Source organism: Mandrillus leucophaeus, unplaced genomic scaffold (assembly GCF_000951045.1).
Source record: "Mandrillus leucophaeus isolate KB7577 unplaced genomic scaffold, Mleu.le_1.0 Scaffold21, whole genome shotgun sequence".
Taxonomy (NCBI): Eukaryota; Metazoa; Chordata; class Mammalia; order Primates; family Cercopithecidae; genus Mandrillus; species Mandrillus leucophaeus.
Window position 1 is genome coordinate 6,241,089 of NW_012102143.1, and position 14,856 is coordinate 6,255,944.

Below are 14,856 nucleotides of genomic sequence, written 5' to 3' on the forward strand. Positions count from 1 at the left end.
CAGAATGAAGGGGAAAAACATTATCATCTCAATTAATGCAGAAAACGCTTCGGACAAAATTCAACACTCTTTCATGATTTGAAATAAAAACACTCAACAAACTAGGAATAGAAGAAAATGACTTTAATACCATAAAGAACATATATTAAACACACACAGCTAGCATCACACTCAGTGGTGAAAAACCGAAAGCTGTCCCTCTCAGAGCAGGAAAAAGGCAAGTACGATCTCTCTTACTACTCCTATTTAACATAGCACTGGAAGTCCTTACCAGAGCAATCAGGCAAGAAAAATAAATAAAATGCATCCAAATTGGAAGGAAAAAGTATAATTAACTCTGTTCATGGATGACATGATCTTAAATGTATGAAATCCTAAATACTCCAAATATTTTAAAAAACTATTAGGACTAATAAATGAACTCAGCACAGTTGCAGGATATAAAATCAATAAACAAAAATCATTTGCATTTCTAGTCACTAACAACGAACTATCCAAAAAGGAAATTAAGAAACAATCACATTTATAATACCGTGAAAAATAATAAAATACTCAGAAATAAACTTAACCAAGGAAGCAAAAACCTGTGCACTGAAAACTATAAAACACTGTTGAAAAAAATTAATAGAGACACAAACAAATGGAAAAGCATCCCATGTTCATGGATTTGAAGACTTAATATTGTTAAAATGTTCATACTACCCAAGGCAATCTACAAATTCAGTGCATTATCTATCAAAATCCCAATGGCATCTTTTGCAGAAATAGAAAAACAATGCTAAAATTCATATGGACTCTCAAAGGACCCTAAATAGCCAAAGCAATAATGAGGGGGTGGAAAATAGCAAAGCTTGAGACCTCACACTTACAATTTCAAAAGATATTACAAAATGACAGTAATGAAAACAACATGATGCTGACTTAAAGACAGACATATGAACCAATGGAACAGAATAGAGAGCCCAGAAATAAAACCTCATATATATGATCTTTGAGCTTCAATAAAGCCACACAATGGGGAAAGGATAGACTCCATTGTATAAGTGTTCCTCAGAAAACTAAAAACACAATTACCATATAATTCGCCTATCCCACTTTTGGGTATATCCAAAAGAAGTGAAAACAGGATCTCAAAGATATATTTGCACACCCATGTTCATTTCAGCATTATTTGAATATCCAAAAGGTGGAAATAACTTAATGTCCATCAATAGATGAGATGAATAAAGAAATTAATTTATTTCTACAGTATTTTATAGTTTTCAGTGCACAGGTTTTTTTCTTCCTTGGTTAAGTGTGTGTGTGTGTGTGTATATATATATGTATGTATATATACACACACAATGGAATTTTTGCAATTATGAAATCAATTATAGATTCCCAAGTCTGCTTTATCACAAACAAAGAGTATTCCAGGATTGTGAAGTTCAGCCACACTCTGAGGATAGAGTATGGCAAAATGCCTGTCTGTATCATTGTAGGTGTGTAATAAATATTTGTTAAATTCATTAACTGCTATTTCTACAGTTCTCCTAGGACTTTGCACTATTACACCACTTATGCTGTAATTTTCTTTATTTCTTTTTCTTTTCTTTCTTTTTTTTTTTTTTTTTGAGACAGAGTCTCTCTCTGTAACCCAGACTGGAGAGCAGTGGCATGATCACAGCTCACTGCAGCCTCAACCTCCCAGGCCCAAGCAATCCTTCCTTCTCAGCCTCCTGAGTAAATGGGACCACAGGCACACACCACCACACCCAGCTGTAGTATTGTTAGTAGAGACAGGATTGTATTTTTAGTAGAGACAGGATTCTGTCATGTCTCCCAGGCTGGTCTTGAACTCCTGGGCTCAAGAGATCCTTCCACCTTAGCCTTCCTAAGTGCTGGGATTACAGGCGTGAGCCACGTGCATAGCCTACTGTATTATAATAAGTCTTATACACGCCACATACAAGGAATATTAGTCAGCCTTATAAAAGAAGGAAATCCTTTTACCTACTACAACATGGATGAATCTTGAGGATATTACACTGAGTGAAACAAGTCAGTCACTAAAAGACAAATACATTACTGTATAATTCCATTTATGTAAAAGTATTTAAAGTAGACAAAGTCTTAGAAAAATAGAAAGGTGTTGGCCAGGGGCTGTGAGGAGGGGGGCAGTTGTAGTTACTGTTCCATAGGTATAGAGCTTCTGTTTTGCAAGATCAAAAAGTTGTAGATCTCTGTTATACCACAAGGTGCATATAGTTAACACTGCTGTACTGTACACTTAATTATAGTCAAGATAGTAAGTTTCAGGTTATAAGGTTTTTACCACAATTAAAATAGAAATGAGGACAGGAAATATCATTTGCCAGGTTTTAAAAGCATGGGTAACTACCCCTAAAATGTAGCCATCAATTTAACAGGAATGATGTAAGTGCAGCCTCTCTTTTTTGAGGTGTGATGGAGTTTAAGAGCTAAGAGGAGAAAAGAACACAACTAAACATCCTAAAGTGTGTCTACACGCCGCTGTATTCAAATAACACAATGTTTGCCCTTAGTTCTAGATAAGATTTGGAAAGAAAAGAAGAAAAGAATATATGTCATACAAAATGTTAGGGTTTGGCAAAGAAGATCAGAGTCTCATGAAAGTGGGAGAGAATCTAATGTGAACATTCAGACCTGGTGCAAACATGGCTTCTGCCCTGACTAGTATCCTCTGAGCTTTGGAATCGGCTCCACCTAAGGCCTGAGCTTTTGTATCTCTATCTTAACCTTCCTCTCTCCACAGGTGCCCCCATGGGCTCTGCAAGTCTTTATGGTTGTCTGTTGTGTCGCACAGGAATTCCATTTTCCCCATATAGCTAATGAAATCAGGGATGAGGATAATCTAATGTTCTCAGCCTTGCCATCTGAAGTTTGATAGCAGAGGAGAGTCTGTCTGGCTGATGAGTGATGTAACTTTGCCATGAATGGAGCAGCGGACTAGTGTCCAGATGGACCACTTAGCAAAAGTAGAGGGAGAGCCACAGAGAGTTATTGAGACTGTCAGTCAAGGACAGGAGCTAAGTGGGTACAAAGGAAACCTGAAGCTCAGTGCCATGGATTTGCCATGAAATTCCTCCTGCCTGAGGTCAGGCCCGGAGGGAGAAGCTGGAGTCCAAATCATGTGGCCCAGCTATGAGGAAGATGGAACACAGTGTGGGCCCTAAGCCTGACCCGCCAAAAATTGGTAAGATGGAGACAGATGAAGCCATAAACAAGGGAATGAACACCAGGACCCATGTGGCTTTGGATTTCCAAAAAAAAAAAAATCAACAAAAAGTACCACCTGTGATGAAACAAATCTACCCTGTGATTCAGACTCTGAGAACTTGAAGGCATGATCTCAGCAGCTAAAACAGAACCACCTGTCAATACAGTGGTCTCTTGGAAATGTATCAACAGTGAGAAAGGAATGCTGTTCTAATGATGCTCAGGAGGCCAGCCATCAACAGAACACATTTCTTTCTGCAACAAAGTGACAGCAATGATTGGTGATAAAGGCAGCATTGCAAAAGCTCAGCCTGATTTTTTTGCCTTGCAATGGTCACTGCCTTTTGGACATGGATATATGTTAACACAATGTAGAAGAGCAGTCTCCAGTGCTTATGCTGTGGTTTGACAATGCTCCCAAGTTTTAGCATAGTCCCAGCACAGCAGGGCTCAGGGACCCCTGACAAGCTGGACTGCCCGTTCTCCTCCCTCCACTTAGGATGACCCTACCCCCACTGTGCTACAGCCCCATCTTTGCCCCTTCACTCTCTAGGAATCCCTCAAGCCCATGCAACCCTGGGAACTTTCCAGACCTTTCCACCAAGCTCTACCTTTCTTCCCTACAGTCTGTTAGACCCATTCCTAAGTGTTTCTTAAAAAAAAAAAAAAAATTGCAATATCTAATTTTTTGTATGACCTCAATTAAATAATGATATACACTTTAGAATAATATAAAAGTATATTTCATATGTGCTATTCTTGATTCTTTCTATCAAACTTGAGAGTCAATTTTTGTTAGCAAAGGTATAAACTTACTGCTAGATTCTTTCCAGGAAAATGGCCTGTTCTTTCCAAACAAACTATATTATTATAATTGGTCTAGATCAATATTTTAATATGGGATCAACAGATTCAAAGAGTCTATGATCCTCCCACGGTTGAGTGCAAAATTGCATCTGTGGATGAGGGTTTTTCTTGGGATAAGGTCCATGTTTGTATGTGATTCTAAAAGGCAGTTGTGCCACTCCTCACACCCCAAAGTTTAAGCATCACTGCTTCAATTAAAAATTTTAATGCAAATCTTCAGGATGATCCAGTTCAATTATTTTAAATGTTTAATCTATGTTCAAGAGGCATGATTTTAAGCGGTAATCTTGTTTGTGAATGAGAACACAAGAGAAGCTCTTTGTAAAGCATTCGGCTTTGTAATCCAGGTGGAGAAAATAGGACATGTGATAAGATGAGAGCTGTCCCCTCACTGCTGAGTCTGGGATGGGAAGACTCCTCTGCAAGGAGCATGGACAAAGAGCACAAATGAATTATGCCTTGAGGAGGTTTTGCTAATAGTTTTCTTCACCATTCCCATCCCTCACACAGTGAACACCTTTGAATCCACTGTTTCTGTTACATATAAAGCATTGAGTGGGCTCACGCTGGAGCAATTCCAAAACTACCTTTCTCATCTTCCAGAGTGCTCAATACAACCTAAATAGTTACAAAATAAAATCTGGGAAGTCTTTCTAAGACATCACTCATTTACTTAAACAATTCTGTGGGTAAAATAAACCTTCAGTTCATTGAAAATCATATGTCAAGATTTTTATTTTCAAGATATGAATCTTTAGAAGAGTAACCCCCTCAATGGAGATACTTCCCATTGGAACACAAAGTAATGGGACAAATACACTATGCACAGGAATTATTTTATCCAGAATATATCCAGATATTGAGGGAAGAGGAGGGGAGGGAAGAGAAGGAAAGGAGCCCTTCCAGTTCTGAAAGGGACAGGAGATGATGCCTGTAGGACAATGCGTTATCCAGGCTCTACTGATGACTCAGAACTCATGTGGTTCAGCTGAGCTGAATTCCCAGGTGGGAAAAACGCCTTTGGCCCCACACACTTTCCTGCCATCATGCGGGAAGCAGGTCTTGTGGCTCGTGGGCTCCTAGCCCAGCTGTTGAATATTTGCTGATATTTTCATTTGCAATTAACTCTCTTCTATTGTTTATCATGTCCTGGAGTCTCCATTTATAAAAAACGAAATTCCCTGGCAGCAAATTTTGGAGAGCTTTTTCATTTAGATTATTAAAAGATGTCAAACACCATCTCCCCAAATGACCACCCGCCCACTTCAACGAGGAGGAATGAGGCAGCCATCCTCGCTCATTGGCCGACACCGAGGAAGGAGAGAGGAGAGCGCTAGTAACGCTTCCTGGGCTTCTGTCTTGTGGGTGGGACTTCACATCCTCCTCCCCACTGCCCAGTGGCTGATTTCCCTCCATTTTAGGGCTGAGAAATTGAAACCCCAGCAAGTCAAAGTGATTGTTCAAAGCTACCTAGATAAAACAAGGTAGAACCAGAAATCTAACCCAAGTTAGCATTTCCAAAGCTCGTGGGAAGAACCCCAGGAAACCCTAGAGGCTGTGCCAGATTTGACCCAGATCTCAAGGAAACTCCCCATGTCTTTTGGGGAAGAAATAGACTTCCTTGGTGGTGACACACCACAGATTCTATGTCAATAGAATTTGGCTGTCTGCTATCATTCTTTCAAATATGAAAAAAAGACTCAGAACTGGCTGCTTGAGACCTTGGGCTGGAAGGGGTCTGCTCCTTCATCCTAGATTCTATGTCCTAAAGGCAACAGATTCAATAACAGACATTCATCACATTTTCATTCTCATCTTCCTGTTTAGGATTATTCATCTTTATGTTTACTCTGCCTCATTCTAAAAGGATTCGAGGTGCCTTTTCCTGTCTAGTTGCTATCCCTTTGAAATTTAAAAGGATACCTTTCATTACAAAGGTTGCCCTACATGGCCCTTCAACCTGAAATCATATTCAATCATATTCCAACGAATATGATTTCCCAAGCTATTTTGCAATTCTGTAAATTAGTTTTCATTCAGCCTACTCAAAACCTTTTTCATTTTCCATGTCTGGAAATCTTTTTTAAGAAAGAGACGCACACATGCACACAAGGAAATAATTTTAAAACAAAGACTCAAATAAATCCAGAGCTCCCATTTTGAAGCCATTTATTTGGTTTTCTCCAAGCACTGCTTTTTAAAATCAGTCTGTCCCTCCTATCAAGTTCTGGGACTTCTGTTAGTTCCTAATTGTCCTGTTTAAAATGGGAGCACTGGAAATAGTCAAAGATCACAGTGGGAGAGCCGTGCACACTGACTGTGAAATGAAAAGTCAAATTTCAGTAAATTCGAGGCACTCATCCACCCTTGCCTTTGCCACACCCGTTCCTAGACTGTGAGAAGGAGCGCCCATTTCTTTCTCTTTTTCTCACTCTTTCTTGTTTTGCCTGAATCCTGGGAAAGGAGTCCCCATTCTTTACCTCAGGGAGGAAGCTAAGAAAGAATTTATTAAGTCCTGCAGTTAGGGTAGGAGGAGAGTGGAATTTAATACGCTGTTGCTGTTTGAAAGACCCAAAGGAGAATCCTCAAAAGTAAATGTTTTGGAACAGCTCCAAGAAATACATCAAATTTTGGTTTTTTCCTGTTTATTTAACAACTTGGATTTCATATTTTTTACTTTTTTTTTCTTTTTTCCTTTTTTTTTTTTTTTTTTTTGAGACAGAATATAGGTCTGTTGTCCAGGTTGGAATACAGTGGCACGATCAGAGCTTCCTGCAGCCTCAACTTCCTGAGATCAAGCAATCCTCCCACCTCAGCCTCCCAAGTACCTGGGACTACAGGTGTGCACCACCATGCCCGGCTAATGATTTTTTGAATTTCGGTAGAAACAAGGTCTCGCTATATTGCCCAGGCGGGTCTCAAACTCTTGGGCTCAAGGGATCCTCCTGTCCCAGCCTCCCAAAGTGCTGGAATTACAGGCATGAGCCACCACACCTGGCCTTCAAATTTCTATTCTATGGAAATACTCTAGAACAGTAATCTGTTTGACTCAAACTGAATGTGTGTCCTGTGATAGCAACATTTTAAAACTCTTCTCATCAGCCAGGGTAACTAGACCTCCTTTGTCACCTACTGGGGTATTTCGTCACCTACTGTGGTCCTTGTTAGATATGGAGTAGCCAATTTGAGATCTTCGGCTCTTCCCGGTAAAATCTAACAAAGCAACACCTGTCCTGCAACTCGTGGATTATAACAAAGCAATGCAGAAAGAGAGGGCCTGGACATCCCCTAGCAATGCCCCCACTCTGTGAACGAGAGCACCTGTAAGAACATGCCGACCTCCAGCCAGGCTTAGGCCAAGCTCCTCAGAGGTAGGTCTCCTTCCCATTACAAAGGCAATTAAGAAACTCCAGATTAATTGCCCAGATATTTGAAAAAATTATTTTAAAACATATTCCTAGCATTCAAGATAATAACCATGAAGCAGAAAGTTCCATATCTGGTGTGATTTGAAAAGCTAGACACCACCAGGCAAATGTAAAACACATTCCACATTCTGAAATATATGGCAGCCAGACGAGATTTTGTCTGCGCTTACACTGCTAATTATAAACATCAGGCAGAGACTAGTTCCATTTCAACGTTAAAGAAGAGGGTGCGTTAGAAAATGCTTCAAGAAATATTGCACAAATGCCCACTCCATTCCAACCCCTTGCCACATGACGCCGCTGGATCCAAATTGGAGCTTGGCACTTATTCCTGTCTCTTTCCTTCTTGGCAATGAACTTGGGTGCTACTGACCTTTCCAAAACTGTGGTGTTCCATCGTAAATAATTAAAATGGCTGAAAGGTGCTCCCATTGTAAAAAGAAAAGTTAGATATTTTGTTTGTTTTCTAGTCTAATTCATAATCAAGTAGAGAAGAGAAAATTATTCTTGAACATAGAAACCTTTTCAAAAATCAGGTTGGAACATCTGATAAAATATCATCCATGCTGAATTTATTGCAATAACCTGGGAAATTCTACTTCCTTACTGCCTCTGTCAGCAATGGTCGGCCAATCTCTCCCAGCCTCCCTTTTGTGTAAAAGAATGCTCCTTGTCTGTTGCTCAAACAGGCCAAAGTCCTGCAACTGCTCTCTTCCATCTGTTGCCTTGGGCTCTGAGGGGTGATGGGTTTTCTGCAGCCCCAATTAGAAACAGAGCACCCTGGTGCACCGCCGGGCCAGCTGTGGGTTTAGCTGACTTGGCGCTAACTCTGGGTACCGGCCCTGGGCTGCTGAATCAACTAATGAAGATTCCAGAAGTGAAAAACCAGTTTCCTGGAATGGTTTCCCTTGAGATCTGAGTCAACTCCAGCTGCTGTTCAATTTTTAATTTTGAAATTAAACCGAGCCATGAGCTCTTCCTTCCAGTGGCCAATTCCTGATGCTCTGGGTTCCTGAAAATCTAATGTATAGTACACACGGTGGGGTTTACAGAAACATTTCCCATTGTACTTATCCCTGGCCACTCACATTCTCAAATGTTTCTCTGTATTTCCTGAGTTTTAAACTTCAGGAGAGCTGTAGGATCATACTGTGCTAAATGCTGCCAGATCCCTACAAGACTAACAATTTGCCTTTGGGAGAGGGTTTGGCAGAACTTTTCGTATTTGTTTTTTTCTTCTCTCCTTTTTCTTTCCAGATTTTTTTAAACAACAGTTACTCCTCTGCTGAATCAACTTAAAAGAGGTTACTCCAAGGAAGACTGGGAATGACAAGAGTACTTTTCTCCACATGGCACCCTAAAATACACTCTTAAAGGCTTGTCCCCCTTGAAATGTCCAGAGTCCAAGATGTCTGCATATTGGAAACGTCAGACACTTCTGCTACTAGCTCTGTGGCCCTGTCGCTGGGCATACCTTTCTGAGCTCTCTGTCTTCATCTGAAGTATAAAAGGCGTGGAGAAACCACCCACCAAGGTGATAGTTTTTTTGATATTTCAATTAGCCAAACAGAAATTATGTTTGCCAACCAGAAGAGAGGGGGCTATGTCTTGGTCATTTTTATTCCCTCCCTGAATCTCAGCGCTCAAGGCCGTGATGCACAATAGGTCTTGTTAAACTTAAGTAAACATGAGAACACAAAGACCAACCAAAGGGTTAGGTTTTTTTGTTTTGTTTTGTTTTTATAATTATTATTTTTTTTACTCTGAGCTAGAATTGTCTCCCTCAGGGTCCTAACACTGGTTATCTCACGCTAACAAACATAAATCTGAGCGTCAGTAATTTATATTTGTATTAATAAATATTTAAGATGAGACATTCACAATTATAGCTTGTGTGAATTTTTTAAAGTATGTTAAAACCCATCGTCCATTAGGGGAAAGTATCAAAGGACATGTCATGAACACCCTTACAGTTCTAAAATCCAGTAATTCTACAGGGATCCACAATGGCGTGAATATGCAAACTTACTTTGGTTCCCAAGCACCCGACTATTCTTTTAAACCTCTGTGATTAGATATGGGTAAAATGTTTCCTATAAAATGTTTTAGTTGCTGGATACCCTTGTAATGCAATTGTTTGAGAACCAAGATTGCCTCCTTTGAAGGCACAATTTCATCTCAATACACTTACACCTGCGCAGAGAAGAAAGCCAAAGCTCTAATGTGTGTCCACTTCAGTTATTATGAACAGCCACAATAAATATAATAATGATAATCATGTCTGGAAATGTCAGTCCTAAAGTTGTCCACAAGCTCTGTTGAGATGGTCATCACTGAGTCACTGCAAACCCTGAAACCCCACCCTGGGAGACTCCAGGCACCACTTCAGAGATTTTTCTGGAGCTTGCAGAGATACACCTCCCTCTAGAGGAAAGAAAACCAAACTGCCTTTTCAAAAACAGCTAGACCAGGATGAACGTGCTAACTCAAAATTTCTTTTTTTTTTTTTTTGAGTCAGTGTCTTGTTCCGTCGCCCAGGCTCTGAAGTGCAGTGCAGTGGCATAGTCACGGTCCACTGCAGCCTCAGCCTCCCAGGCTCAACCTCATAGCTGAGATCACAGGCACATGCCACCATGTCTGGTTAATTTTTTAAATTATTTTTGTAAAGACAAGGCTTTTGTATGTTGCCCAGGCTTGTCTCAAACTCCTGGGCTCAAGCGATCCACCCACCTCAGTCTTCCAAAATACTGGGATTACAGAGATGAGCCACAGTGCCCAGCCCTCAAAATTTCATCTCCTTCCCAAAATGGACTATAAGACCAGAATGTATTAAAACTATATTTTTCAAAATTAACAAAGTGAATTCTTGAAGAGAATATCTCTGCAAAATCAGGACCTGTGGAATACTCCCTGCAAATAAGACATTCGTAACCACATATTAGAGGGGGCAAGCAACATCTTTTATTTAAAGAGTAGGATTGTCTTTTCTTTGCACTGAATTTTTACACTGAATTCCACCAAAGTTTTACAGTGGAAGTGGAGAAGCTGTATCTAGAAATGCGAGAATGAAGATAACCATTCTTGTCTAGTTCATAGCTGTCTGAATTAGCAGGAACCTTTAAAGCTCCCCTGCTTTAAAATTTGGATGGTTTGTGGCTTTCATTTCCTTAGTTAGAGCTAATAGGATTTTCTTTAAATGTCAGGTCCCTTCTCAGATCGTCAGCTATTTATGTAGCGGCAGTGTGTTTTTACTGCCTGCTTGCTGCAGCCAGGACACCGTGAAAATTTGCTCCCTTAAGTCAGGGTGGAAAAGCTGCCTGGTACACAACATCCCCGTCAGATGGAAACCACCTGCGATTCTTCCCCCGCGAGATACTAGATTTTCAGCTTCTTCCGAAAAGAGCAGTGACAAAACTGAACTTTCAAATAAAAATGTTTGCTAAAGCTGCTACTATGCCTGCAAGGAAGTGTCACGCTATAGTATTCATGACTTGCCGGTGAATTTTAAATCCTAAACATGGAATTTCACATAAAAGTGGGAGGTGATATCAACCACTGATGAAGTCTACGCTTGATCCAGTTGTCTAAACACTCTGAGCAAGGAAACAAATGAAGCCTCGCTGGCAAAAAGTCACCGCCAGCTTCCAAAGCTTCCAAAGAAGGTGGTTTCAAGCCGGCTTTAGGCATCCGCATCTATGGGTTCCGTTCCTGAAACTAAGGTCAGGATGAGCAGCCTTGTTGGAACCACAAATCAACAATCGGCTGGAGAGAGGAGCTTCTTCCTACTTTCTCATCGGGGACGTATTAAGTTCTAGGACAGGAAATCACAAAAGGCACTTATGATAAAGTCAGTGCAATTTGCTGAGTCCTGAACGCTTCAGAAATAAAATGAAGTGCGAAGTGAAGACAGTTTTTCATAAAGATGCCTATCGCGTATCAAAAATATCACTCAGACCCCAGGTTTGGACATTTGCCACACATCTCCTCACCTGTGGGCCACAACCATGGTGGGGTGGAACACACTCCCTGCCAAGCAGGGGAAGAGCGGGGTCAAGGGCTAACGTTCTAGAGGCTTCCCCAGCCACCTCCCAGAAAGGTGCTGTGGCCACACCCTCCAATGCCTGGATAGGAAAAGACAGGACAGCCTCACTTCACCCCAACATGGAATTCCTTCCCAAACCCTCCTCTCCACTCAGTGTCTGCTTCCTGGCTTCTCTCGACCATGAGTGAGGAAAGGAGAGAAGTAAACCTCTGGGTTACAAGAAACCCTCGCCTAAACAAAGAAGTCCAGACAGGCAGCCGTTCCTAGATCCTGATCTCTGTAAAAGTCCCGCCTCCCCACCCCAGGCTTTCATCCTCAGCTACAAGCCCACTTCAGAAAGAAGACCATTCAAGTCCCCTCCCTCGGGGCCCGCCACCCCCAGGAGGTGGCCTGAGCAGGGAGGCCAGCCCCAGTATTCCGGTCACAGAGCCGATGCCCCCTCCCACAGTCCACCTCACTTCTTTCTCAGTTCATTGGTAGAGTCTCAGTGAGCCCCAAGTAGTTTTCCCAACTAGATATGAGTGATTTGGGATCCCCCGTCGCTGGCTTGTCTGCTCTCCTGCAATGGGGAAGGATTTCACTGCCATCTCAGACACTCGCACCATGGCCTAGGCAAGGAATTCCACATCTCAGAGCCCCTGGTTGCTCATTTTGAAAACCAGGAAACGACTATATCCGTGGCTTCTGACCAAACATCTCTTCCATTATCTTTAGCCCAACAAAAACCTCAGAAGTCCCAGTGATGTCATCAACAACCACCCACTCAGTTTTCAATATAGTTTTGCTTAGGAGCAATGTAACTTCAATTTTAAAGCCATTTCGGTTCAGTGTTTTACAGTGTTAAGAATGGGACCCTGGGGAGCTGGGGGATCCCAGGTTAATCATCCACCATCTGTGAGCTCTGAGCACCCTGCAGCTCTAGCACCCTGTGGTCCTCATCGGGGTGAGCTGTGTGTGGGGAGAGAAGCTGGTCAGCCGGGGCCACAGCCCTGCCTCCGCATCCCGTACAGCAGACTCCCCTGCGGTCCTCATCGGGGTGAGCTGTGTGCGGGGAGAGACGCTGGTCAGCCGGGGCCGCAGCCCTGCCTCCCCATCCCGCGCAGCAGACCCCCCTGCACTCAGAGGTCTTTGCTTCTGGGGTCTGCACCAGCCACAAAACTGGCTCCTGGGGCTTCCTGTGGAAGCAGATTTTTCTTCAACCATCCCCTAGTCCCTCCCAGTGACTCCACCCATACTTCAATCCCCATTCATTTTCGAACATAGTAGGCCCCTTGAAACAGGTTCCCCAAACAGGCTGGCCACTGTCAGTGAACGTGTTCCATCCTCAGCAAGAGAGGACTCGAGCCCCACCCTGCATCCTCCGGGCCAGGGAACAGCCCCTGGGGCCTCCCAGCTTGGCACTGGCCTCACCTCTGTGCAGCATGGGCTGGCCTTGCAGCCCCAGGGACCTTGCCTTAGACACTCAGCATGCTGCCCAAATGCCAAATTCCTTCTTCTTCTCTGACCCCTGCAACTCCTTTAAGCAACCTCAAGGGACAAAGTCTCCAACAGAGACATCAGGTTCCTGAAAAGACGAACGCCTGATGGCAATGACTGAGTGACCCTTTACTTGGCCCCCATCCTGGGCACCAGAGTCACTCCAATCTCGTGAAAGCAGCCAATGTGCTCCACCAGCACGTTCCCGTGGGCGGCCCTGGGCTGAAAACCCACGCAGGTTGTTGCACCCTAACCTAGTGTCACCACCCAGAGAGCTCAGAAAACCTCCCAGCAGAGCTGCTCGGCAGGGAGCTCTGCTAGTCCTCGGCAAAGACGCTTCTGCAAACAAAGCGGATCCCAAATGGGTTTTAGAAGGCAGCGGTAACTTAAATAAATCATGCGCCAAAACACGCTGCCGCCCGGAATGCACAGGGCGCGCGTAGCAGCCACAGACGCGCAGTGGAAAAGCGCTCACGCTCTTAGGCAAGCATGACCTTAACCAAGTTAAGGAAACCCCACTGCCACAAGGTGAGAAAGAAAAATCAGCAGAATCTTCCAGAGACCTAAAACACGTACAGAAAACTGGCGAACAGCGTGAACATAAGAGCCACTAAAGCTACCTAGAAACGGTCACTTCAGGTTGAGAGCATTTCCTTCTAGCCCCGAACCTGGAAAAACAGAACAGAAATCACACTCACCCCTGAGCAAACCTGAAGGCGTGTGTGTCCCTGGGCTCCTCGACTCAGTTAGGTTTGAATAGGATGCATATTTTTCCCACTCACTCTCTCTTTTTCTTTTTGCAGAAAAAAGTGGAGACTCAGAGCTGCGGAGGAAACTCTTGCAGTCCTTGCAGGAGGCTGGAGCCCAGGAGAACTGAACAGCCTTTGGTGGAAGACTGAGCTCCAAACTGGACTGGGGCCAGGGATACCAGTCAGGGCTTCCTCCAGCTCCTCCTCCTCCTCCTCCCCCCTCCCTGACCCCTCCTCTCCCCCTCCTCACTGCAGAACTGACCCAAACTGTAAATGAAACCAGACTCCTCCACTCTGTTTCTTCTGGCCCCCGCTCGGGCTGATGTCACCCTCTGAATTCTGTCTTCACCCTACAAGCGTTTAGCTGGACTCCCGCAAGCCCCAACTCTTAAAAAAAAATTGACCACTCCTACTCGTCACCTTTTGGGCTGGGCCCTTGGCGTCAAAAAGAATAAATGTTGGAATTTCTTCGTGGGTATCCATGGTTTTCCTGCAATGTTTTCCAACACCATCTGAAAGGAAAACAGGAAATGCAGTCCCCCCCTTACCCTCACCACACCCTCCCATTTCTTCTTGAAGTTTCTGAATTGAGACTTCTACTAATAACCTCCCCTTTCAAATAGAAAAACCAGCAATTAAAATCGTCTTGGTTTTCCGTTAACCAAAGCTCTGTTCACCAATGAAAAGGCAAAAAAAGGAGGCTACATTTCTTTTAGTTTCTACATCTAATGATTCTGATTGTGGAGCTTATAGGCCCATTCTAGGCACAGACAGGGGTAATGAAAATGGTTATCTTGCCAAAGCTTCAGGAAAATTCTTGAGTAAGAACTTCTGTTTCTAGAAAGCTTTGTACATTTCAAAACACTTCAATACACATTCTCTCCTTTATCACAAACATCAACACCCTGAGCCCTTTTAAATAGAAGATATCTTTTTTTATTAGGTGAAATTGTGGCCCCATTTTACAGATGAAGGAAACAGGCTGGGCACGGTGGCTTACGCCTGTAATCCCAGCACTTTGGGAGACCGAGGCAGGCAGATCACAAGGTCAGGAGTT

At 43.0% G+C, this 14,856-nt stretch overlaps 1 protein-coding gene across 4 annotated transcripts in view; it reads right to left on the minus strand.

The window, feature by feature from the left end:
- COL6A3 (collagen, type VI, alpha 3) overlaps positions 1-14,157 on the minus strand; it is a 99,102-nt gene extending 84,945 nt beyond the window's left edge. For all 4 annotated transcript variants that reach the window (XM_011980294.1, XM_011980293.1, XM_011980292.1 and 1 more), the window contains exon 1: positions 13,749-14,157. The gene's annotated coding sequence lies outside the window, so the exon portion shown is untranslated. The remainder of the gene's footprint in view (positions 1-13,748) is intronic.
- Between the last annotated feature and the right edge of the window lie 699 nt (positions 14,158-14,856).